We start from the raw sequence: 25,811 nt of genomic DNA on the forward strand, positions 1-25,811 counted from the left end.
TTTGCACATCCATGAAGCAAGATTTCATCACACTAATCAGAATTGCATACAATTTGAAACTTATGAAACACTTATTTCTGGAATTTTTCCATTTAATCTTTTTGGACTACAGTTGATTGAGGGTAACTAAAATCAGGGATGGGGATTACCATAAATTCCTGAGCAGAAGACAGGAATGGCCTCCTTACTCTATGTTTTGGTACTGAGGAAGTTTTCTTGTAATGGTAGAATGAACACATGTACCCTGTGGCAGTTCAGGTGGCACTCTCAGTACCTATGATAGGTAATTCACCTTTCTTGAAACAATCAGTGCTCCAGGAGAAGAGGAGTCCAGATCTTCAATTCACACTTCAAATCAACTAGCAGTGAGTAGGCTGGCCCGTCTTCTAAGACAGTACTTGGGACTGGTGTGCCACTGTAACAAACACTTAAAATGTACAAGATGAATTTCTAAATTTGCTGATCTGCATCCATGATGCTGCTGACATTTTCTCTTCTCTCCCATCTCATTTTTTTGAAGACTTTTGAAAATTTACTAAATTGATTTCATGATTTGTTAATGGGTCACCTCCCACACTTTGGAAAGTACTGACCCACGCCAAGTGTTTCTGACCATGAGTGCCACTGCCCACCTCCACCAGAATAGAACAGGAAAAATAGGAACATTTCTGGGCTCTACCCAGACCCAGTGCAACACAATATCTGCTGGGAGAGCCCAAGAACTGTCATTTCCATAAACCTCCTAGGTGATTCAGATGTGTTCTGAAGTCTGAAAACTAGTCTAGATCATCAGCTAGTCATGAGTCACAAGGAAATTAAGCCCAAAGAGGCTAAGTAATTTTTCAAGATCACATTTTTAATTAATAGCAAAGTCAGCCATCAGTGTGGTGGAGCACACCTGTCATCTCAGCTACTTGGGAGGCAGGGCAGGAGGATCACAAGTTCTAGACCAGCCCAGGCAAACTTAGTAAGATTCTAATCTCAAAAACAAGATACAAACAAATGGACTGGGAGTATGGCTCAAGCGGCAGAGCACTTGCCTAGTAAGCATGAGGCCCTGGGTTCAATCCCCAGTACTGAAAGAAGATTTAAAAAAAAAAAAACAAAAAAAAAAAGGAAAGTCAATAGTGGAGGCCCTTGCCGCCTGTCTTCCAGGTTAATATTCTTTAAACACATAAAGCTCCTTTTGACAACCCATGCCCATCTTGACTCAAGGGCCATACTCCATTGCCATGTCAGGGTGAGTGATGGGAAGAGTCCTGCCATTTTTAAGTGAAAGTTCCAAGAAGATAGGAGCCCCAAAAATCACATATATGGCCAATTCAATGATTAACTTCGGGTCCCTGTTAGGCTGGAGGGAAGTGAGGAAAGATATTGTAATTCTCATGTCACACTGTCCAAGCAGTATCAACCGTCAATCTATTTAATGCACCTCTGATCTAACAAAACAAATGCTCTCAGGGTTGAAAAATGAAATAATGGAAGCACAGGTGCTTGGCTTTCCCTCCACTCAAAGGTAGAAAGAAACACTCCATGAAGAATCCAAAGGTGGCCAGAAGGATCAAGGACCATTCTTTGTTCCTAAATCATAAAACTTACAAATGGTTTTCCAAGATTTTAACAAAGGAACAAAACCAACAAGAACCAAGGCAATCTAGGATGCTAAATCAAGTGGCAGCTAAGAAAAGAAAGTTAGACCATGGAATGGAATGTTATGGTTAGGCTTTTGACTTTGCCTTTCTATTGTAATTTTTCTATCAGAAGGACTCTTCCACGTAGTTCAGGTTTATAAGGTTAAGCTTTGGTGTCCACAGACATAGTTATTTCCCCCAGTAAGACCAGTATGAGATGGGATTCTGCTGGATAATAACTGCTCTTTCTTTCATGGTCTAGCAAATTTTCCTATGGTCTAGCCAAATTAATTCAATGTGTATTTATTGAGTAACTGTCAACTTCCAACCCAGTGTTAGGCTCTAGGGGGCAGGGACAGATGTTCTCCAGTTCTCAAGCCACAAGTTCTATCATGAAAGCCCTCTGTGTAACCATCGTCATTATGCTATTATTATCAATCACGCATGAAGGTGCACAGGGGTTACCAGAGGAGGAAGGGAGAAGCAACTGTAATGTGTATACAGACTTTTTTTTTCAGGGAAATAGGTAAATTTAGTCAGAGTGGCCTTTCCTTGCTCTTCCTCTCTGGCTTTGAGACTTTTCCTTCCTTCTTCTCCTTGTTACTTCCCTGTCAAAATATAAATGGAAAAGCAGGCCCAAAGATGCCCTGGCCACATAAACAGGCTAAACTTCAATGGCAGACACACCTGTTCAAAAGGTTTCAGAAATAAATGCAAAGCTGACATGGCCTGTCACTTCATTTCCTGTTTCCTCCCAACAAGAATCCCTGCAGAGAGATAGCAAACCATATCCTCACACTCAATGCCTCAGGTTACAGGGTATTTTTCAGAAACAGATGTCCCTAGCACAGTCAGATCTGACCATGGATACTTTGGAGACTTACGGCAAGCTCTGTAGCTGGTCAAAACAAGAGAGAAATAGTCTACAGATTCCAAACACATTAATAACCCTAAAAAAAATCAACTCTGGCATCACTAACACATTAATATAGGGCATCTATGCAACTCCAAAGCAACTACTCCCTTATTTCTTAATACTGTGAGATTCAGTTCAAAAAAATAAATTCTGGAAGTGACTGCAAATGGCCTGGCCTGTCATTTTTACGGTGATCTGTGTTTGAGCTTTATCTTCGGAGTTGATGACCAATATTAGCAATTTTTTGCTTTTCTTTATTTTTTTTATTTGCAGATTGAACCTGGGGCCTAGAGCATGCTAGGCAAGTGCTCTACACCCTCAGCCCCAAATATTAGCATTTTAAGGATTTCTTATGCACACATTTTGTCATGTGTATATACAGACATGCTGTGGCTTGCAGGGAGACCCAATCAATCCCCTGATTGAGGAAATTCAGAAACCACTCACAGTGGACACTGCAGGACCATCCAGCAGCACAAGTCCACAGAGCAGAAAACAGGAAGAACCAGAAAGATTCTCTGTCCTTGTCCTAATTTGCTCTTGGGAATCTCATTCTAAGAGTCAATCTCTCCAGATGTGGAAAACAGGATGTCTTGCAATGGTCCCCGCTTGTACTGATCAATAGAGCTACTTCTAGAAAGGCTGAGGAAAACATCTGGGTTTTCCCAGGTGAAACTGTCAGTCCTCAATGTCCCTCCATGAGGAGAAACTATCCAGTATGAGTGGCAGGAACAGTCACACTAGTCTGAAGCAATGATATATTATCTTATAAAGGAAGCTTACAACTGATAGTGTTTCCTCTTTTCCTATGGCTACAGGGCCAGACTTGCAGGCTGTCTTTAAGATCGTTAGGCAGGGTTTTATAGAATGTGTTTCTGAATGATAACACTCCTCTGGCTTCCTACGATTGATCCCTTGACCATTTTTGTTTTGATTTCTTGGTCTGTATTACCATGTTTCTTTAAGAAACAAAACAATGAGTAAGTACATAGGCATTGTTGTCATACCTAGACCCCTCAAAGGGATGGTCACATCCTGTGGGGACATTCTTGAGTATGAAGACATGTTCACATGACACTGAGTCTATAGTTTATACCTTCAAGCACATGTTATTTGCATAAGAAGTTCTATCACTGGCCTGCTGACGATCACTGGGAAGTGATCACCCTTGCCTTAACAGTGGGGTAGCAACGGCATCTTCTTTTTAAGTTAGTGATCTCGGCTTCATCATCTCCTAAGAAAATCCTTGTTTCATCTCAGAAGAATATTTTTTAAATGTGGGTTTGGGAAGTTTTAAAATTAAACTAAAAACAATAGAAATATAAAAACCATTCAATCATATAATCTTCACCACAGAATCCATCACATTAAAAAGCCATCCAGCCAGGCATGGTGGCACCCGTAGGTAACACTAGCACTTGGGAGGCTGAGACAGGAGGATCATGAATTCGAAGACAGCCTAGGATACATAGAAAAACCTTCTCTCTCAAAAAAAAAAAATTAAATAAATAAATAAAGCCATCTGTACTTCTATAATAAAGGAAGACAGAAGTAGATTGAAAAGCCTTTTCCTCCCAGCTTCTCTGAGACTTTATTAGATAATGAACCGTCTTATCAAATAATTTCTAAATAAACAATCATCTTGCATCATTTTAGGTATCCCAGCTATATCATCAAATATGCTTAGCATTTCACATCAGGGTCTGGAATTCTGTGAGGCAAAGTTAGTGGACTGCAGCTGGCCTCTGAAGAAACACAGGTAACCAATACTCTTTAATTATGCTGAATTAAGGGAAAGGCAGCACTGGACCCCACACTCTAATTTAGAAGCCCGGAAAGCTGTTGAGGAGCCACTTGAGTGCAAAGAACAAAAAAACATTCTTGTTTCACAGTCACTGATAAGACAGTGACATCCTCAAGTCCACCTGCAGAAGAACCCTCTAGCACCTCAAAAAGTTAGCAGGTACTCCAAGCCTGCTTCAAAGCTAAAACCTGGAAAGCAGACGGAACCTGGAGGCTTCTTGCATTTGATCACAAACTTTCTCTTAAGTCACACATATCTATGTTTAAACAAAGGCAATAAAAATAAGAGAATCAGTGAGGCATTATTTCCAAATTGGAAATACCTCGTTTATATTATTCATGTAGGATTTCAGATTTGCCTGAGAGAAGCAATTGTTGTCAACCCAGAGATTTAGGGAAAAATAAATATTTTTGGTAAATTAACCTTTGATTACACCTGATAAAATAAATCCAAAGAATATATTATAAGAAATCTGAAAACTGACTACAAGTTCAATACCACCATAAATCATTAATAATCTTCATTTACATAAAATTCAGTGCAATTTAATTCATGAAATATGCCCACCTGGAAACAAGTGGCTCTCACTGTTGTTTCCCCTCTACAGAGCAAACAAAGGATGAATATATAGCATATCTTGTGTGAACACAAATTTGGTTGAAAGCATTCAGCATCTTTTAAAGTCAGGATGAAAAATTCTAAGACATCTACCTGAAAAAATTCCTCTGTTTCATCATCACCTTCTCAAGATAAATTTCAACTTTGGGAAACATCATCACCTATGTAATTATCAATACTTCACTTCCAAAGCCATATTTCTTAGACAAATTATTCACAGATCTTCTAACATAGTTTTTTTTCTTTTACTGAACAATAAATTCTGAAATAAGAAAACACTTGCAGTGTATTTGCTATCTATTGTTTTAAAATTTCAGATTAGATACTTCATTGAAATTCACATTGAAAAAATAAATTTCCTACTGTCTCTCTACCTTCTTCTCCATTGAGAATGTCTGATATATCATTTTTATTTCTCATAAGCTTGTGCGATGTTTCATATTTACCCCTATTCTGCTGTATTTCTTTCCCTGCCATTACTCAAGTTTATATAAATGTTTTGATTCTCTTCTGCTGGTAGCTGTTCTGCACTGCTGCTAGGGAGAATGGATAAATAAGAGCAAGGTCAACTGGGGGTACAGCTTAGAACAGTAAGATATTGCTCAGTAACTCACAGAGATGGAAAACGAAAGAGTAAAAAATACCCAGCACTCATGCAGTGGCCGCACATTTAATTCAATTCAGCATGTATCTGTGGAGGCCCACCGTGAACCAGGGACTTGCAAGGTGAGTGATAAGCTACCGACCTGGGGTGGGGCACGTGGACCAAAGTCCTTACTCCCTCAGGAATAAATGGGTGTTCAGTAAGGAGTGAAAGAGTTCTATGACTTTAGCAAAGATCACTTTTTTTCTTCTTACTCTTTCTGTTTTAATCCATCAAGATCCATTAGGAATCCCTTTATTCTGGTAGGACACCAGAAAGAGGACTTATGGTTACACTGCACTTGAGTGGAATATGTTACTTTGTGCAGACTTCCATCCCCTCCCCCTAGCCCACATTCAACACTCTATAAACATTCCATCATCCCTTCATTTCACTTACTCCTCCCCAACATCACAAGGCTGTTTCTTCCTACAAAAGGTAAAGTTCAGAATCCAACCCAAAAAGCAGCAACAGATTCCTGAACCTGTAAACTGTGACTCATCAGGACCAAGAAGAAACTCCAGCAAGACCCATCCTATGCTACCCACCTGCTGGTGGACGCTGTCCCCGACTACAAAACATGCCAAAGGAAAATTGTCTTTGAAAACTGAGAAAGGTGGAAGTGTTGGAAACTACCCATAGCTCACCTTCTCAGCTGAAATAACTCTTGGTAATCTACAGAAAGAATGCTGACATCCGAACCCGGTAGGTCTTAGTGAGAATAGCCATGTGACCAAGGCCCAGACTTTGTTATAACATTTTCTGATGGAGCATTGTCAGAATTAAATAAAAGGAACTGCATTTGCCATTTTTGGTATGCATGAGACTCCATCAGAATGGGAAGCAGGAGAAAAAGGCAGTGAAACCTGACCGGCCTTACACCTGCTATTTCAAATGTCAGACTGTCACTAAAGGATGGGTAGGGTCTTCAGGAGCACATGCCTTCACATTCTACCTACATAGCAGCAGCTCAGTGACTCTCCATTTCCACGGGCTTATCAGAATTCCTCTCTCCTCACAGGTAAAAACTCCTCCTTGATGAGAAACATTTTAATTTACAGCTCAATTTAGCAAAGCTGCAGGCCCTAGCAAATGACCCAAATGACAATCCTTTGTTGATCTGGAGTCAAAATAATGAATGATGAATGCAAAATTCAAGGCAATAAAAAGTCCAGTAGAACAGTGAGTTCTCACTGATAGGACTGGGTCCCACTGATGGGATGTGATGTCTCTTAGGAGGGCAGGTTTTGCCTCCAAAGCACAAACCTGCCAGACTCCAGAATCCATTCACTCACCTTTTCTGTCTATTTAGCTGTCCATTTAGTTAATGAAAAGTAATGCTGCAGTTCAGGCTTTATGTCTGATTTTGCAAATAAACCACCAACAACAAAAATAAGCAATTCCCCCTCTGTGATGTAATAATATTAACACTCACACATGTTCCAGTTTTAATAGAGCAATTTTCATGTTTTACCAAGTGTACTGAGTCATCTACCTACTCAGCAAGGAAATACTGAATTGCTACAGTTTCTATTTAGTAGACTTTTCTCCTTCTTAGCTGCCTAATCTCAGTATTATTGGGTTATTAATTCCCCGACTGCTCTGTCTTGTGTGGATCATCTAAGGTAACAAACTTAGAGACCAAGTTAATAAAAGATGAAAAAGAGAACCCAACAACCTGTACCAACCTGGTGGTTCCTGAAGCCTGCTCATGGAAGGCTATAGATCTCTTCCCTCCTAATACCCATTAAGTCCGTAAGTGATAAAATCCACACACCTGGGCAGTGCAAAAACCAGACCCAGGATCCTCTTCAGACTATTCCTCATTTGTTATGACTATCAGTCTCAACAAACACATACACAGATATACGTATGTATATTATATATTATTTTAGAGTTTTTCATACTTGATAAAAAGGATAAATAACCATGTCAAATCCCAATAGCCATGAAAGATTTGCTACAGATCCGGCACATGCCCTTAAATGTTCCTGTCTACCTTCCCCCTCTCCCCTCTTCCCATAAATGCCTGATATATCAAAGGTAAACAGTTAAGAGATTTTTTTTTTTGTGGAACTGGGATTTGAACTCATGGCTTCACACTTGCAAAGCAGGAGCTCTACTGTTTGAGCCACACCTCCAGTCCATTTTGCTCTGGTTATTTTGGAGACAGGTGTCTCTTGAACCCAGGCTGGCCTTGAACTGCAATCCTCTAAATCTTAGCCTTCCAAGGAGCTAGGATTACAGGAATAAGCCACCAGTGCTCAGTAGTTACAGATGTTTGAAAGCTATCAAAATAACCCAAGACAATGTATTTTATTTGCTTTAGAGAGAAAGTGGTATTTGTGGATTTCAGGACTAGCAGCACTCGTTTAACAGACACACACCCTGCAGTAAGTGGCTGTAGCACAGCTCAGAATGTGACCTGTGGGAAAGTTTCATTTAGCTGACGAATAAAATCTTACCTGAGAGATTTCTCGGGTTTTTCATATTAAGTGTTACCAGACATGTGTAGCTGAATATTCATTCAATTATGGGAAATATCATTTAGGTACCTATTTAATTTTTTCCTACTCATTTTAGACAGGTAAAATGTTATAGCCACAGTTAGTTCCATATCAAAGACTCAAGTCCATAGAGAGATGGAGGTATGGAGCAATGTGGAAGGAGGAAAAAAAACATTAACTCTGATGAATGCATCCAAATTTGGATTATAGCCTCCACAATTTTCCCTTATTCCTTCTTACACATGCAGCTGGCCCATTCAGGCACAAGGTAAGAGACAGAGTGGGACTCAAGTCCTTCCTGAGTAGCCCTGTAAAGGAGCAGACGGGAAAAAAGCATGTGAATGCAGTTCTATACATTCCAAGACAGTCTTCAAGCTGTAGGAAGGCCACCAGTGCTAAGCCAGCTGAATGCCCCCCACCACTCTGATCTTCTACTTAACAAGGAGCCGTCCATAGCCTCTAATAGAAATTTTATTGTCCAAAAAACATTACCTGACCACAAATCCCGTGCTTCTTTTCCTCTAGCCCCACCTGTGACTGACAACATTTAGATCCAAAGAAGTGTCCCCAAATTGTTAATATGTTATATAACCAAGTAGTAGAAAACCAAGATGGCTCTCCCAGGCACTTCATTTCTGGATACACTCAATTTACTTCTTTACTAATCACAGGAGTTTGTTTCTTGAAATGAAATTTGGTTAAATTTGAACTTGGTTATCTGAGACATGATGATTTTAAAAAATGAAAAAAATCAGAACACATGTTAAGGATTTTATCTTCACACAGAGCACTGTAAAACTTGTATTTGCTATTATACAATGAGAAAGTATTTTTCTCAACATCTGAACCTAAAGTAAACTTAGCAGAGACTGAAACATAATGAAAAGAGAAGGATACACAAAGATGGCTCCAGTGTCATATAAAAACCCTCCTCTTGGGTGTAAAGGGGCACACAAAGACCTACAAATCAGAAGAAAATACGGGGATCACCACCTTCAGTCTTATACTGACCTTATCGTTTTGATTAAAAAAACTGTTTTTTCCTTGTGCAACCCAGCACCTCTAATGTACTAAGCAGGTGCTCTACCACTGAGCTACAGCCCCAGCAGATGGAAGGCTTTTCTGATACTTTCAATGCCTTGAAATAGTGAGCTGAACAGCTAGCTCAGTATCTTGAGGTGCTTCTGCCAGCTCCAGAGCTAGAGGTGCACCAGTCCAAGATGGCATGGACAGAGGGTCTGAGTGGTTTTGTAATGATTTCCATATAACTTTTGGAAGTCACAATTTCCAAGTAAACCAGGTTCCCTAGCAACCAAGTATCCTTTGCATACTCCCTCCCACCCTATCTTCTTTTATCAGCTGCATTTTTTTTTTGATGAAAGTATCAGTACATGGAAGGGGGAGTAGAAATGACAGAATTGTGAACATAAACATTTGTAATTTCAAAGTATAATAGGAATTATTAGAGCTAAGTCTGATTAAAAACCTGCTAAGTAATGACACAGATAAAACATCAAGGAATAAGTTTTAATTTGCTATTATAATTTGGGATACATAGGTTATCCTTGAAGAACTAAGAAACAAAAAAAGATGTGAAAGTTTGACAAGTTGGAGAAATACATATTCTATTAATGCAAGAAGGAAAAATGTGTGGTAAAGGTTTTGTACAGGGATACCCTAGAGAAGTTTTGGAGTTCAGGCCAACCTTGAGGAGACAAAACTTGGGAAGCCTTCATTAGGAAACAAAACAACAACAAAGCCAGGCACCCAGGCAAGTCTCCCACTACCCAAGGATCAAATTATTTAAGGCAGGTGAATCTACAAAAGACAAAAGCGTAGAGAGCAAGTGCTTAAGACTATTAAAGCAAGCTTAAAACTGACGTTAAAAATTCACTTAGATATTGTGAAGAACTGCTCCAATATATTCAGGAATTCCCTTCCCTAAAATTTTAAGAAAAGGGTATAAGTACAAACTTTCTGGAATGGGCCTCCATTGAATAAAAGGATAGATCAGAATCTGAGGTTTTTAAAATTATGGTTTGTTGTTTGGTTGGTTTTTGTTTTGTTTTGTTTTGTTTTTTGAGACAGGGTCTCCCTAAACAGCCCAGACTGGCCTGAACCTCTACATAGCCCAGATTGGCCTCTAACACACAATTCTCCTGCCTCAGCCCACTGAGTGCTAGGATTACAGGCCTGAACTGCCATGGTGGCTAACCCAAATTTCTTTTTTTTTCTTATTTTTGTTGTTTATTCATTTATTCATATGTGCATACATTGTTTGGGCCATTTCTCCCCCCTGCCTCCTACCCCTTTCTCCCCTGCCCCTCACTTCTGTTCTGCCCTCTTCTCTGATTTTGTTGAGGAGAAAACATAAGAGATAATAAGAAAGACACAGAATTTTTGCTAGCTTGAGATAAAGATAGCTATACAGAGAGATTCCTAGCATTACTTCCATGCACAGGTGTATTACAACCCGAATTTAACACAAATTTCTTAACAAGGTAATTTGGACAGAAGTTGTGAGCATGTGCTTTGGCTGCATCTGTTCTCTGAGTATCAGTTTATTCATCTTTAAAAGGGAGACCGTATCTAAATCTTCACAGGACTATTTTCCAGATTAAATGAGCTAATGTACATGGTGTATCTGAAAGTGACATACACTTCGTAAACCTTTGCTTCCAAACTCTGCTACTGCTAAACAAAGTTTAAAAGGGCCATGATGATAATGTCACCACATGATGACATATTTCCTGCTGCTTGACACAGCAACTAAAAACAAACTTTTGTCTTCAGTTCACACCAATTAAAAAGTTATTGTCACTAAATAAGAGACAAAAAGAGCTAAGCATTTCATATCTGGCAGGAGTTTTCCTCAAGCATAAATTTAAATATCTGCCTTTTGGTAAGCCTAACCCTGGATCTGGATTTTTGCTCCTATTGCTTTGTGTCTCTTTTGTTCTGAAATAATCACACAGTACCTGTACAATTTCATGTGTAAGGAATGAAATGGACATCCACACACCTACCTACAGATCACCATGAGTACCTGTGAAGTCCCTTATGTCCTTCTTCCTGAGCCCAACCTGCCTCCTATTCTCCCAACCCTTCACCTGTCTCCTATTCTGTGCTTTGTTGGAATCATTCCCTCACCCTTCTGAATCGTCTTTCCACATATGAATCTCTCCTTCAACAATATGTTGCTTTACTTTAGTGTTTGTGAACTCTCTATTAACAGAATCATATTGCATTATTCTTCTACCTTGCTTTTTCCCAACATTATGCCTTCCACTCAACATTATAAATCTCAAAAGCACAATGTTGAGGGGAAAAGAAAAAGAGAATACAACAGTATGACACACACAATGGTAGGCTACTCTCACTACTGTTGGTATAAATGTGCCACAATTTCCATATTCAGTATACTGTTCACAGACAGAGGCTGTTTCAAGTGAACTGTGCTGCTCTGTGCATGCTCACACATGTAAGACTTTCTCTAATACAGTGTTTCCCAACCTTTTGCACGACTCAACATATATTTAAAAAAATGCTAATATTGGCATGGCAAACTCAAGTCATAAGGCAAAACTGCTCTCACTGATTACCTTGCTCTACTCCAACCTTGCTTTGCTACCCTGATAGCTATAAGGAACAAGGGACCATTTTACAAAGCATTCCAAATCTCTTCCCAAAATCATTGTACCAATTTATAGTAGCACTATATGAATATTCCTTGTTCCATGTCCCTGGCCCAACACTTGATACTGACAGATTTGCCAACCTCGCAGGCAGGAGATGGTATCTCACCACAGGTGGTTTTAATATTAAACCATATTATACAGTTGCTATGATTAAAACAGTAGGGTACTGGAGCATGAAGGGACAGAGCTGAATAGAGGCAGAAAGACAGCTGATTACTTACAGAAATTAACTCTATAATACAAACACATCTCAAATCAATGGGGAAAGATGGGCTTTTTAATAAAAGGGTTGCAATACCCAGATAACCAAGTGAAAAAAAGAGAAAATTAGATCCATTCACCATATTGAAAACCAAAATAAATTCATATTTAAATGGCAATGATAAAATCATACAAGTACTGAAAGAAAATATAAGTGACTCTCCCTGTAACTGTGCTCTCCAAAATGGCAGTCACTATCCACACGTGACAACTGAGCACTTAAAATGTGGCTAATTTGATAATCACAAAATTGATGATCATTTTATGCAATTTTAACTAACTGAAATTTAAATTGAAAAACTCATACTTAGTTCCACTATTGGAAAAAATTCTCAGGTATACTTGGGAAAACTTGGTTATATGAATTTACTTTTTTTCAACTGAAAATCTGTGAGGTTGAAATACAGATCAAGTCTTTACAAGAAAAGTTTAGTGATCAAATTGAGATGTGCTAAAAGTTAAAACACAAAAATATTCTTAAAAATTTAGTATGTGGAGTAAATACGATCAAAGCATGTTAAATACATGTATGGAGATGTCATAACAAAACCCACTATTTTGTATAACAGATATACACTAATAAAAAATGTTTAAAGCTCAATAACTTCTAAATTCTGATTATTTATTGAAATAATATTTTTAATACATTGGGTTAAGCAAAATGCATTAAAATTAGTTTCACCTATTTTTTTTTAATTTTAATGTAGCTACTGAAATGTATATATGTGGTTTGTACATTCTTCTATTGCTTTATGGCCTGGAAGTAAGAACATTTACTTAAATCATGACTCAAAACCATGAGACAGTAGGGAGAGGGGATAAAGGAGAATGATGGAGGGGGTGAATTCAACTATTATAAATAGTTCAAATAAATAAATTCAAATATGATAAATAAATAAAAGCAAAAACTTTTGTAAATACCACAATGTACCCCTAGCACAATATGATAATTTTAAAAAGACAAAACAACCACTATTGAATTATTAGAAAATTGTCAATTTCCTGAAATTGCTAATAAAATTAAAGAAAGTGAAATGCTAAAACAAAAACCATGAGACAATAAAGAAAGACATAATACTGACGCTATCAAAGTAGTTATATAATGAACACGGTAACTGAATGATAAACTGAAAAAAAGTTCAACAAATATTAGGAATGAATATCCCTAACATAAGATAAAGGGATAAAAATGATCTACAACCCTATGAAAAGGGGCAAAAAAATATGGAGATATAATTCATGGGGGAAAAACCCTAAAGGATAAACACAAGACAAGGAGTCCATGCCAGCTCATGATAAGAGAGATACAAATTAAATCACACAGTGTATCTATCAGTCTCACTATTTAGACTACAAAGGCACCAACATTTTACAATGTACCAATTGGTGAGAGTCTGAATATGTTAAACGGAATCATCCAGAAATAAGTCATAAATTTTAAATAATTTTACACTATAATGCTGCAATTGTTCTATTTTAATCTCTCACTGTGTCTAGTTTATAAATTAAGTTACATCATTGCTATGTACATACAGGAAACAACAGTATCTATAGCTTTTGATTTAGGTCATCCACTGAGGCCTTGGAGGATAACAGGGAAGTACTGCATCTAGCAAAACCGAAATATATTTATCTTTTGACCCAGTGATTCCACTTCTAGGAATCCATCACAAAGACTAACTGGCAAAAATGCTAACAAAAATATTCACACTGCTTTTCATGGTTCCTTCAGCTATGCATATAAGGAAAAGTAATGTTCCAGTTTAGGTTTTATGTTCTATTTGCAAATAAACCCTATCAACAAACATAAACCACTCCCCATTACAATATAAGAGCAAAATACTAAAAACAACCATACATCCAAATGAATAATTTTGATATATTTACCAACAGAGAAAATTATGTATATGGCTCCAGAGTGATCTTCAAAATACACTGTTAAGTGCAAAAAGGAAGTTGTAGTACTATAGCATGCCACCTTTTTTTCCCAGGAGTAAAACAATAAAGATATGTTTGCTCACCTTAAACAGAAACAATATGTAAATATGTATGTATATGTATAACTAATGCTTCACATACACATGAATACACAAAAACATACATAATATGCATACATAAGATACCCATCCTTAAGAAATAGACATGTGTACATATGTATTTTCCCAATTCTGTCCACTGAAAAGACTTAAAAACAATGACCAGCCCAAAGGCAATCAGAACACTTAACACCTAGACTATGGTCTCCAAATACCATTTACTCCTAAAAAGATCTGGGGCTAGAAAAGCACAAGTCTGAAATGTCTTGCTAAACCAGAAAGTAATGAAGCAACCAAAGACTACTGTAGTCTTGTCAAACAGATTCAGAAACTCATTTAGCATCTCACACTGACCAAAGGTAGTTTCAGTATCCAAATAAATAACCGCAAGGGGTCAAATCACAAATTGTGTTAAAAATCCTTGTGTTCATAATGGTACCTAAACAAACAAACAAACAAAAAACTACCAAAATGCCTCATTGTTCTCATTTGAAGGATACTAGAAAATCAACTCATGATTCTGAATATTGGTTAAAAAAGGAGGAAGAAAGTCAAGCATTAATTATTTTATATAAACTATACCTCAAGGTAATCAGATAGTTGAGGCAGTTAAGTTCTTCTTGAGAGAAAAACTCCAGCTAGCAAAAGCAGACAGGATAAAAGAATATCACCATTTTACAACCCTTATTGAAATGACAGTGACCACTTTCTGAAGGGCTGGGGACAACTTTATTATGGAAAGGTCAGGCTGGGACACCTACCTTCACTGATCAGTCTTAACTTCCCAAAAGAAGAAGAAGGTGCTGTGTGCCTCCCACTGTGATGCAACAGGAAATACACAGCACTTCTTATGATGTACTTTTCCCAAAACATCTGCTCAAGCTTCCAGCCTAGATCAAACTACTGGTTACAGGAAACAGGCTTTTAAAGAATCAGAGGCAATCAGCAACCTAGAGAATGTAGGATGTCCAATAAGGCAAATAAATTGCTGTTTCTTAAACTAAACTGCTAGGGAAGATAAAAGAGGAGAGAAAAAGTCTATAAAGACAGATATCCCTCTGGTGTAGAAATTGTTTGGATCCTAAATGTAACCAAGTAATCATTAAAACAATTATGAGACAATCAAGGAAATTTGCTCTCTGCTTTTGGATATTAGATATGAAGGAATTATTGTTTTAAAAATTTTAGGTACGATAATGATATTATAGTTATGTCAAAAGAAAACAGAAGCCAGGAGCCAGAGGCTCATTCCTATAATCCTAACTTCTTGAGAGGCTCAGATCAGGAGGATTGCAGTTCGAAGTCAGCCCCAGCAAATAGTTCACAAGACCGTATCTCAAAAAAAAGCAACACAAAACAGGGCTGGCAGAGTGGATTAAGTGGTAGAGTGCCTGCTTATCAAGTGTGAGGCCCTGAATTCAAACCCCAGTACCGCCAAAAAAAAAGAAGAAAAAAGAGAGTCCTTATCACAGAACTATGATCTAGTGTGTACAGTCTAGATGACACAACATTAAGAACCAGGAGGTAAGAAAAAGTGGGCAAGAACTGATTCAATAAAAGCTTTACTGCAGGGTCAAAGAGCCTATATTCCAGTCTTAGCACCACATTCATTAGCTACAAGACCTTGGTCAAAGTCCTAAACACCCTGAGCCTCAGTTCTTCCTATCTACAAAGCAGAGGTGATAGTAATCATTTGTGCAAGCACGAACATAGGAGGTAATGCATCCAATGTACTTAGCACAGTACCCAAGCACAGAGAAAGTACTCAATGCACGCTACCTTCTATTATTACTCAGTCGTTGCCACTGTTATTCTAGATCACCAAGCTAGAGGTGGGGGACCTGGGATAGAATCTGTTGAACCCAAACCGCATCCTTCCCACATTATGATGCCTCCTCCACCTCTGCCTTGAGTCTCTTAGTGGAAACTGAGAACAAGGGACAATCATACTCCACGATAAGCTTCCTATTTATACAACAAACCTTTAATGACACAGCTTCTCAGCTCCACTTCTAGAACTAATTAGCCATCCTTTGTTAAAATGTGGCAACTTAATGTGTCCTTCACTGTTGATGGCTATTCATCTGCTGGAATGTAAATACCCATGTATTTTTACTCCCTTATAAATCAATATGCACACTCATAAATTCACAATGATTAAACACTGTGCTGTTTCATCCTCTCCCAGAATATGGCTCCGAACTATGACCACATCAGGTGCTGGCATAAATTATACAAGGCTACACTCAGATTCAAAGATACAGAGCTAACAGAGCAATAAAACATCAAATTTTGCATTCAGCATAAGCTCATGTATTACAATGCTAAGTAGCTGTACATCTAAACCTCTTTGGTGTTATTTTACTTCTCGTGCAAGCATTCTGACCCCATGCCAGTGCTTGATCCCGGCAACAACCAGGTAAACTTGCCTGGTTCTCCTGAGCCTTTGAGACCTGCACTTTTCAATTTCCTTCTCCATCCTTTCTTACCACACATCTTGAAGCATGGAGTTTCCTGGAACTCACTGCTTTCTTCCCTGACATACTCTCCCAGAGCAACCTCATGCTGAACTGCAACAGCAACTACTATTTCATTCACTCATTCATTCATTCATTTAGAAAATACATGCTGCACCCTTCCTGGGTGGGGTAGGTTTCCTTTTGATATAAAAGAATCAAAATGATATAATCTTGTCCTCATTAGGCTTGCAGTAGAGGGAGGGAGTTGTATTAACATTAATCCAAGAATCACAAGAATGAGTGTGTAATACTGTTATAATACTGGAGATTAGATACAAGCAAGGAGATGCATGGTGCAGTAAGAGGGCAGAACAGAGGGACTGACTTCACCACAGAAATGATGGAATGCTTCCTTGAAAAAATGATAATTGACTGAGCTGAGATCAAACTCAAAATTCTATTCCAACCCTCTCTTCTGAAATCCAGACCAGAATGTCAGTCACCTATTAGGTGTCTCCATCTAAAGAGAATATACACACCCAAAACGCAACATAAATATCTCAACTGAGTTAATTTCCTTTCTCTCCATGGTGGATTCCCATCCCCATGAATACTATCCATCTAGGAATCTTTCAATTATCCTTGACTCCATCGCTCTCCTTGCCCAATTTTGCTGCTTCCTAAATTCTTCTCCTATCTACATCTTTTCTCCATTTTTAGCATTAACTTCACTCTCAGCATCTTCTACCAAGTTGGTTCTATACTTTACTTCTTCTGTCTCTATCCCCCTTTTACCACTTACCAACACTCATGAAAGAACCAACTATCATGCAAATTATGTCTTTTCCATCTTCATAATATTTCAGTGACTCTATACCTTATATATTTTGGGCAAAAATCCAAACTCTCTAGCATGACCTACAGGGCTACTCACAGTTCGTCAGCCTCACATATGGAAAGCCCTGCCCAACTGGTCCCTATCTACATGGCTGCACATCATTGTGTATCTTCTGCCTGAAATGCCCTACTTCATCTTCTATCTGACCCTAGATCTCTATGTCCCCAAATTCCAGCCTATAAACTGATGAATGAGTTCATAAATGAGTAAAGTGAGAAAAATAAAAAGTTATCAAAACCAATGTTAGTCCCCTAATATTTTTGGAAATGTAAACAGTAGGCTAGAGGACTTCCATGTAGCTTTCAATAGCCCAAATACTTCCCTATTTGAAGCCTTACGTGATTTTTCAATGTTGGGAACACATATAACTTATTGTCCATCCTAGGATCTTTTTGAGGGTAAGGGTGTGCTGTTATTAACTACCTCAGACGGTGGGAGTAAACCAAGACTGTCCGTGGGAAACCAGGGTGTACTTTCAGCCTACCTGTAGACAGAGTTGGGTACTTCCTTATCTCAGATCCCAAAGGACCTTTGTCTACTTACCACGTATCATATGTTCACATGTCAATTCCTCTGCTTGTCTTAAAATTGCACAAAGGCAGGGCCAGGTCCTTTTATCTCTGTTATCAACAGCATCTCTCCAGTGCCAGGCACTGAGATGACACAAAGCATCATCAACCAAAGCAAATGTTTGTACTATAAATTATCAGAGCAAGTAAGAGAGATTAGGTGCCTTAATCTTGGCCAACAATTTTTTTTTAAATTTCCATTATCTTTTCTCAGTTTAGACTACACTTCCTTATTTAATTAAAGAGTTTTAAATGGGAGCAAGGGTTTCATAGAGAAATTCTAAGCCTCAGATCAGTAACCAGCTGTCAATCAACCAATAACTACTTATTCAACACAATCAACTCTTTAGGTTCAGTGGGCATGACAGATGAGTTTATATGTAACTGGAGCCAAACAGCACATAAATGATGGGCTGAAAAGGTAGCTCAGTGGTAGAGCACTTGCCAAGCACACATGAGGCCCTGGGTTTGACCCCCAGTACCACAAAAAAAGTACTTAATCACAACTAATTATTTAAAAAGTGTTACAGGAGTTCATGGAAGGTAAGAAAAAAATATTTTTATAGCAGAAAAAGAAGTGATGCAGAAAACTATGTTGACATGGATTTCAACTGAGACTTGAGAAATGGCTTCCATTTCAGTAGAAACAGAGAAGGGAGACTATTTGAAGGTGAGGAGTGCCAGTGTTGGGGAGGCCAGGAAGGTAAATGGAATATTTGTTTTGGTACCTGTATCTCAACTATCATGGATTTCTGGCACAGAGATTAGAGCAGCTGAATCTTTACCAAATACTCAGTAATTCAGAGAGGTTCCTGGACTGTCAAGTCCTTCATCAAAATATATCTGCCTATGACATATAATGAGGTATACAGTAGTTTATTCCTTTATAACCTTTTAATTGTAGGAGCTGTTACAATATTGTCTTAGGAAAATTGCTTTTGGCAGAACTTTCAGATAGACTGGCTGAAGTTGCCCCTTGGTACTTGGCAACTTCAGAGAGATAGAAGGGGTAAATCCAAGTATGATATATTTGATATATTGTAAGAACCTTTGTAAATACTACAGCATACCCCCACCCAGCACAGCAGTAAAAATAAAATAAAATTTCTTCTCATTAAAAAAACAAAAAGCTCCATGGAGACCCCAGGCTGCAGAATCTCCTTTAATCTTCTCATCAAAGTCCAGTGTGACGCCAAAGGCTCTACCACACTGGAAAAAAGCACACGTAGACCCCTCGTCGACTTTGCAATGCAGTGAGAAGCTTCTAGGAGCAGCTGTAACACAATGGCACCTCTCAGGTCATTACTGACACTACCTTTCTTCCAAAGTACCTCTGTAATGACGGATATGATAAATGTCCCCACACTCCAGTGAAAACAGTCACTTCTCAGGCCCTTTCCCTACCCACCTCTGGCAGGAAAAGCTGCAAGTCACTAAATGAAGGGGAATATGTTCTACCATGTGATTTAACAATGAACCAAAATTTCCGCAATATCCACTACACTCAAATAAAGCAGAGGCCCATCAAATGAGGGAAATCTTACTTAAAAACCATCATTTCCCCTCTCTGCTATGAGCACTTCCTTCCAAAAGCCCTAAAGGGCCCACTCAGGATACATTAGTAGGACCAGTTCTACTTTTAAAGTGCCATTTTTTTTCAAAAGGCCAATCCATATATACAGGTATTAAGTCCATGGGATATGCTTTCCCAGTAGTAGTCCTCAGTTTACCCTGCCCCCACCTGACTGATAAGGTAAGTATAGGTTAAAAAAAAAAAAAAACTTCTAGAGGGAATCAACAATGTTAAGTCTTAGGTGAAGAATCTCTGCCTGTCATAAATGTGTCCCATGAGCTTATAAAATTTTCATGGAGAGCAGTAAAACCACAACAGATGAGGAAAAAAACTGATTCAAGTTCCAGTGATACTTATTTAACCAAAGGAGGATAAAAAAAAGGTAATGAAGATGAAACCAAATAAACCATTCTACTTTTTGTGATGAGCAAGTAGAATCTGGTGTGTAATAAAATGTTTGAATGGTGTTATTATGAAAAGCTCTGAAACACTTGCCAAGATTTGTTGTCCAAAACTTTTAAAATAACAAAAATCACCAAGCTATCTCCCCTCTCTACTTTCCAACCGAGGATGTGATAGCTAAGTGAAGCAAAAAGAAGCAAAGCACTTCAGCTATTATTAAATGGCTTAAGAGGCTTAAAAAGTCAACAACACAACACAGTGGAATCGAAAATGAAAACAAAGACAGAAAGATCCTTCAACTCAGAAGTGCTCCAATTCCATTTCTGTGACAAGGCAGAAAATATGCCGTGGCCAATTCATGAATGCTGTAAACACATCTGCTGATGGTGGGAGCCTGTGAAACAGGCAGAGGCAGGTATGTGCTGGGAGATCCAAAGCTAGATGGGGAGGAGTGGGCGGGAGGAGGCTGGGGCAAAGTAGGACAGCAGCAGAGGGGCCCTGGGGGCAGAAGGGAGAAGCAGGCTGGAAGCAGGAAGTCTACAGTGAGGCAGACAGGTGGGAGGAGCGGAGAGAAAGTGGCTCAGGAGATATGCTTAGAGTATTAGAACAGCTCATTCAGACACAAAGTCTGCATCTCACAGGCAAAGTGTAGGGTGGGTAGGATAAGAAGTCAGAGAGTCTATGAATGAAAATCAGTGGGACAGAAAAACAAAAAAGCTTTGGGAAGGACAGGAAGGTGAGAGACATTTGGCAGATGGACAAGAGGTAAAACTAGCCCAATTCTGGGAAACAGCCATGGAAAGCTGGGAGCCCAAGCACTCAGTGCTCCACTTGCCTCTTTCACAAGCAGGGCTCCACTTGCCTCTTTTCAAGTTATTTTACAGGGAGCACTGTGATTCTAATAAATGGAGAACTGGGGCTACCTGAGCTTTCCTGTGACCTCTCCACCACTCTTGGATCCCCTCATGTTTTCAAAAGCAATCTCAGCATGGAAAGCCCTAATTGCTATGGCTGCAGCTGAATGGCAAATGAGGCAGGGGACATGAAAGGATTTTAAAAACCATAAGCACACTATAAATGTGAGACAAATACGATGAAGACCACACAAGGGAAGAAGTATTTGTCCAATATGGAAGTTATGTCTATGAAGGTGCACCTAGCAAGGAATTCAGGTAATCTGACAGCACACCATTCCTGGTGTGTTTACTTCCCTGTCAAATGTTTCCACATTCCTACCTGAGGCAAAATATAAACTATGCAAAGGTTTATTAAAACTTTTGTCTGTATTTAATGTATTTCTCCGAGGTTTTGACACATTACAGATCTTAACTAATTAGGTTAAGTCCTTCAATTTGATCACTCACTGAGTGAGTTCCAAATTCAAGGTAGTGTGTCGTGCCAGTTGCTATGGGGGCTGCCACCACCAGCAGACAGCTTTAAGTTTCTTGGGTTCCATTCAGATTAGGGAAGCTGCATGTTTTTTCACAAGAGTGTAGGGAGAGAAAAATCTTTCTATTATGTGACTAGGAAAGACATTTCCAGTAACATATGTAATAAGAACGTAAAGGGAACTTCTTAATACCTGTGGTGTGTCCATGTCTATGTTTATCCTAGCCCAGTTGACATCCAAGCCCTCGTCATAATTGCATAACCACAGCATGTCATGTTGTTTCTTGTTGCAACTGTAACTTGTAAAATTAAACTTCAGAACTCAGATAGTCATGCTAAATAATTGCCTACTTTCAAAATACGCACACACATTTATATATGTATACATAATTTACGTGCTACTTCAGATAAGCTCCTGAATTATGATCTCTTAAAGTCAAAGCTGTCACCATTTTTTAAAATATAGTTTCACTGTCACAATTCTTCCTGCATACAAGCCATAGTCCTGTTTTTGCAGTGTTTTCTATCGCAATCTGATTCTCACATTTTCTTGAGAACCTATTTCAAACAACTTTTACCTCCTCCATGCTTTGGGGCTTTAAAAAAGTGAAGTTCAAAGGACTATGAAATGGCCAAAAATGTACTGATTTACTAAAAGCATATTAACAAAATAAAAGTATCTCTATACTAAATCGGAAAAGAAAAAAAAATGTCAGTGAAATATATGAATAGCCCACTCTATGACACTATGTGTGGTCCTCACACCTGTATTGTCTCCTATCCCCCTCCACTCACGTTGAGAGGGAGGCTTCACTAATACCTACTTCCAAAAACCACACATTTGAAAAGACAGACATTTTCATGAAACTAAGTCTGATCCACCAAATGTCTCAGTGAATCCTTATTTGCTGGATGTATGAACTGATGTACACAGTCACTATGTTCCTGGAAAGGTGAAGGCAAGTCCACTTTTACATAGAAACTATTTCCAGGTAAACTTGCATTAGATGATGGGACCTGTCGACCTTCACCAGCAAGGATCACCACCAAAAGGTACTACTTACAGAGCCAGAGCAGTGCTGAGCCCCTTCCCGACCACATTCCCATCCCTAACACCTCTCAGCAGTTTGGATTTCATCCCACCCATGAGGAGTCTGGAATTAAGTAGTTTAACCACATGAAACAAGCAGTGCCCATAGTCTGAGATGTCAGCAAAACAGTGGGAGGGGAAATTCACACAGGATGCACAAAGCTATGCCACCCCTCCTCCCTTTGTATTAGGTTCTAATGAGCTGGAAAAAACCAAAGTATTGTATTATAAGACAATGAGGTTTGAACAATTTCTGTGAACTGGCATTCTCCTTCTCCAGTCTCCCTCCAGAATCATTGTCACATTCTCTCGCTTGGGCCATCCTCAAAGTGAATATAGCACCCTGTGACCTGAGTATTTAAATGTGTGTGCCACGAAAGGTGCTTCATATGGCTGCAAATTATATTGATAAATGTTCAAATGGAGCCTGTGCTCCTTGGCACACTTAGGACCTTTGTGAACTCGTCTGCTGTGTCTCCTGCCCTTAGGGAGGTACAGTGATGCTCCCTATCCCCAGCCTTTGATATCTCCTTCTCTGATCAAAAAAAAAATCCAGTAGAAGAGGCAAGCCACTCAGATGTAACATGCAGAACTCTCCTGGTCCCAAATCCAACACAATGCTGAGACCTGGACAACCTGCAAATGACACTCATCATGGCACAAACCACGTTCCTTCTGGGGAGGATTTGTGAAACAGTCACAACAGATAGAACCAATGAATGGCAAGTTCTTGACTTATACTCTGTGATTCAAGCAGTTAGAACCACTTTAGACAAGTGGCCTATTAACTCCCAGAAATCCATGTAATATGATGAGGTAGGGTGGGAAAGGGATAAATTACTAGCCAAGGGGACCAAATCATCAGCGTGAAACTGAGTTAGTTCCGCAGGAGGAAGCTAGAACTTTCAGGTCCTTGTAGGAAGAACCTGCCCATCAGAGAAATGTGAGTGCCACCACCCAAGCCATTCTGTGGAAGAAGTGTGCCCCCAAAACACATAGCTCCTCCTCAGGCATCCCTGGATCCAAGGGCCAAGCCCTCTGGTCTTCCTGGCTTTCCTAGTGGCCCTCTGCACATCAGGAACATTAAGGGAAACTAATTTCAATGCTGCATTAGAATTGGTTTAATGCCTGTAAATACTCAGTTGTTCTATCACATAGGCAGTTTCTACTTTATAAGTAGCAAAACAAAAAGAGGTGATCAAATTCAAATTCATGTCTTATCGGTTGCATTTCCAAACAGCCAACACTAAACATGTTCTGTTCACCCTACAACCCAGCTCTCCAAATATGAACAAGAGGAAAAAGCCCCAAATTTAGCATCTTGGACTTAAAAGATCCTTCAGAAACATCATTTTCCCCCCCACTGGAGCTGAAGTAGTCCAGGCCTACTAGGCCTAGGTCTGGTTTTGGTGTTTTAGGTTTTGGGGGTTTTTCTATCCTGGTGCCTTCTAATTTCACCAAACTCAAAGATTATTCTCATCAAATAGAAAGAGAGCCCATCCTTTGAAATGGGAGGTGTTCATTACATCTGTCTGTGTAATGAACTTGTCATTTCCCCAAACATCAAAAGAAAGAAAAAAGGACTACATGGAATCTATGGTGTGTTGGCCCCCTCCCAATGTTGAGTCACAGTTAAGTGTGTCTTTACCAAGGTTCTGGAGGATCAGGGTGTATCACTTTCAGAGTTGCTCCAAGAACTGAACTTATGGCTGACTTCCAGCACGCAGAACATCAGCTCTGCCTATTTTAAAACAATTTTCCTAGTCCACAAGTCATGGAGCTCATAGGTTGTCAACTTCCTATTGGAAACAAATCACTTTCCTCTCAAACGGAGTGCCATCGCTCAAGATTAACGGGTGTTAAGTGTGTTTATTTTTATCTTTGCCCATGCAACTCTCACAGCAAAGAAAGCCACCCTAAATTTCACCAACATGCCTGAGACATTCAAAGCTTTCGAAGAGGAATGAATGGGTGACCAGAGCCCTTAAGCCCACAAAAACAGTGTGTGGGGGGGAGGGGGGATTCGTAGGGGGAGGGGGGAATGATAGGGAAGAACATTAATCAGCAGACCAAAGGCAGCCGCGGCAGTGGTGCTTAGAGAACTGCCTGCAGAGGGGAATGAAATCTGTTCGTGTACAATAACCAAGCACCCTCCCGCTGTCTCGTATGGGCACGAATAATAAACACACCGAGGACAGCAAACAGATGCACCGAAACAAGCCACCCCAGAAAGGTCAAAACTTGAGAAAGCCGGGGATCACAGCACCCACATAAACACATCAGTCAGTGGGAGCGGGAGAAGGGACTTGGAGACTTCGCAAAGGGTTCGAAATTTCATTTTTTTCTCTTTCTCTCTCTCCAGGTCTGCCTTGCAAAGTACAGGGGCTACAGGCAAAAGCTAGAGAAGCGCAGGCAGGCTGAGGGCGGCGGGGGGTGAGGGTGGGAAGGGAGGGGTGTCTCACATCAGCCACCCAGGCCTCAACGTGACGAAAGTCGTCAGCAGCCCCAACCGCATCCCAGCCCCTCCACCCCGCAAGCAAACGCCCCCCTGCAGCTCCTCCACCCCAGCTTCCGTCCCTTGCAGCACCCCACCAGCCAGCCCCGCACCAGCAGCAGCCCAGCCCGGGCACCGCGCCGGCAGCTCTACGACCGCGACTCCCATCCCTTCCGCGCGGCAGACGCCCCGCAGGCCTCGCTCCATGCCCACCCGGGATGCCAGGGGCGCCGAGCCCGCCGCGGACACCCCCAGCCCCCGGGCTGGCTGTGGTTCCCGCTTACCTTGGGCACTCGCGGGGGGGGGCTGAAGGTGGCAAGCCTCCCGCCCCCCGCCCTCTTTCCTCCTGGCCTTTTTTTTCTTCCTCCCTCCTGCTCCTCTTCTTCCTCCTCCCCACAGTGTGTCCGGGGTGTCCCCCTCCTCCCTGCCGCTTGGAGTAAAAGCAGAAAAGCCCGAAGCCAGCCGGGCCCGCGTGTGTGCGTGCGTGCGGGAGGCGGCGGCGCGCGGCCAGCTCTCCAGTAACTGAGCGCGGCGCGCGGCTCCCAACTAAAGTGTGAAAGAAGCGGTGGCCGCGGTGGCCGCGGCACGAAACGTCCCCCCGGGAGTGGGCAGGGAGCAAGCGGGAGCTGGCGGGGAGCTAGCGAGGGAGGGGACAAGGGAGGAGGGAGGGAGGGAGGGAGGAAGGGAGGGAGGGGACCTCCGCGCCCAGTCACTCACTCGAGGGGAGGGGCCACACAGACACTCCCCCACCGCCGGCCCGTCCCCGCGCCCAGCTCCCGCGCGTCCAGCTCCCCTCCCCGGGGGAGGAGCCTACGGAGGCCGC

At 40.4% G+C, this 25,811-nt stretch overlaps 1 protein-coding gene across 2 annotated transcripts in view; it reads right to left on the minus strand.

The window, feature by feature from the left end:
• Positions 1-25,811, minus strand: part of C11H1orf21 (chromosome 11 C1orf21 homolog) — a 238,657-nt gene that overhangs the window by 198,394 nt on the left and 14,452 nt on the right. The window contains exon 1 of one of the 2 annotated variants that reach the window (XM_020177073.2): positions 25,273-25,615. The exons of the other annotated variant lie outside the window; for it this stretch is intronic. The gene's annotated coding sequence lies outside the window, so the exon portion shown is untranslated. Of the gene's footprint in view, positions 1-25,272; positions 25,616-25,811 lie in introns of those variants that run through there. 2 annotated transcript variants of the gene reach the window in all.

Source organism: Castor canadensis, chromosome 11 (assembly GCF_047511655.1).
Source record: "Castor canadensis chromosome 11, mCasCan1.hap1v2, whole genome shotgun sequence".
NCBI lineage: Eukaryota > Metazoa > Chordata > Mammalia > Rodentia > Castoridae > Castor > Castor canadensis.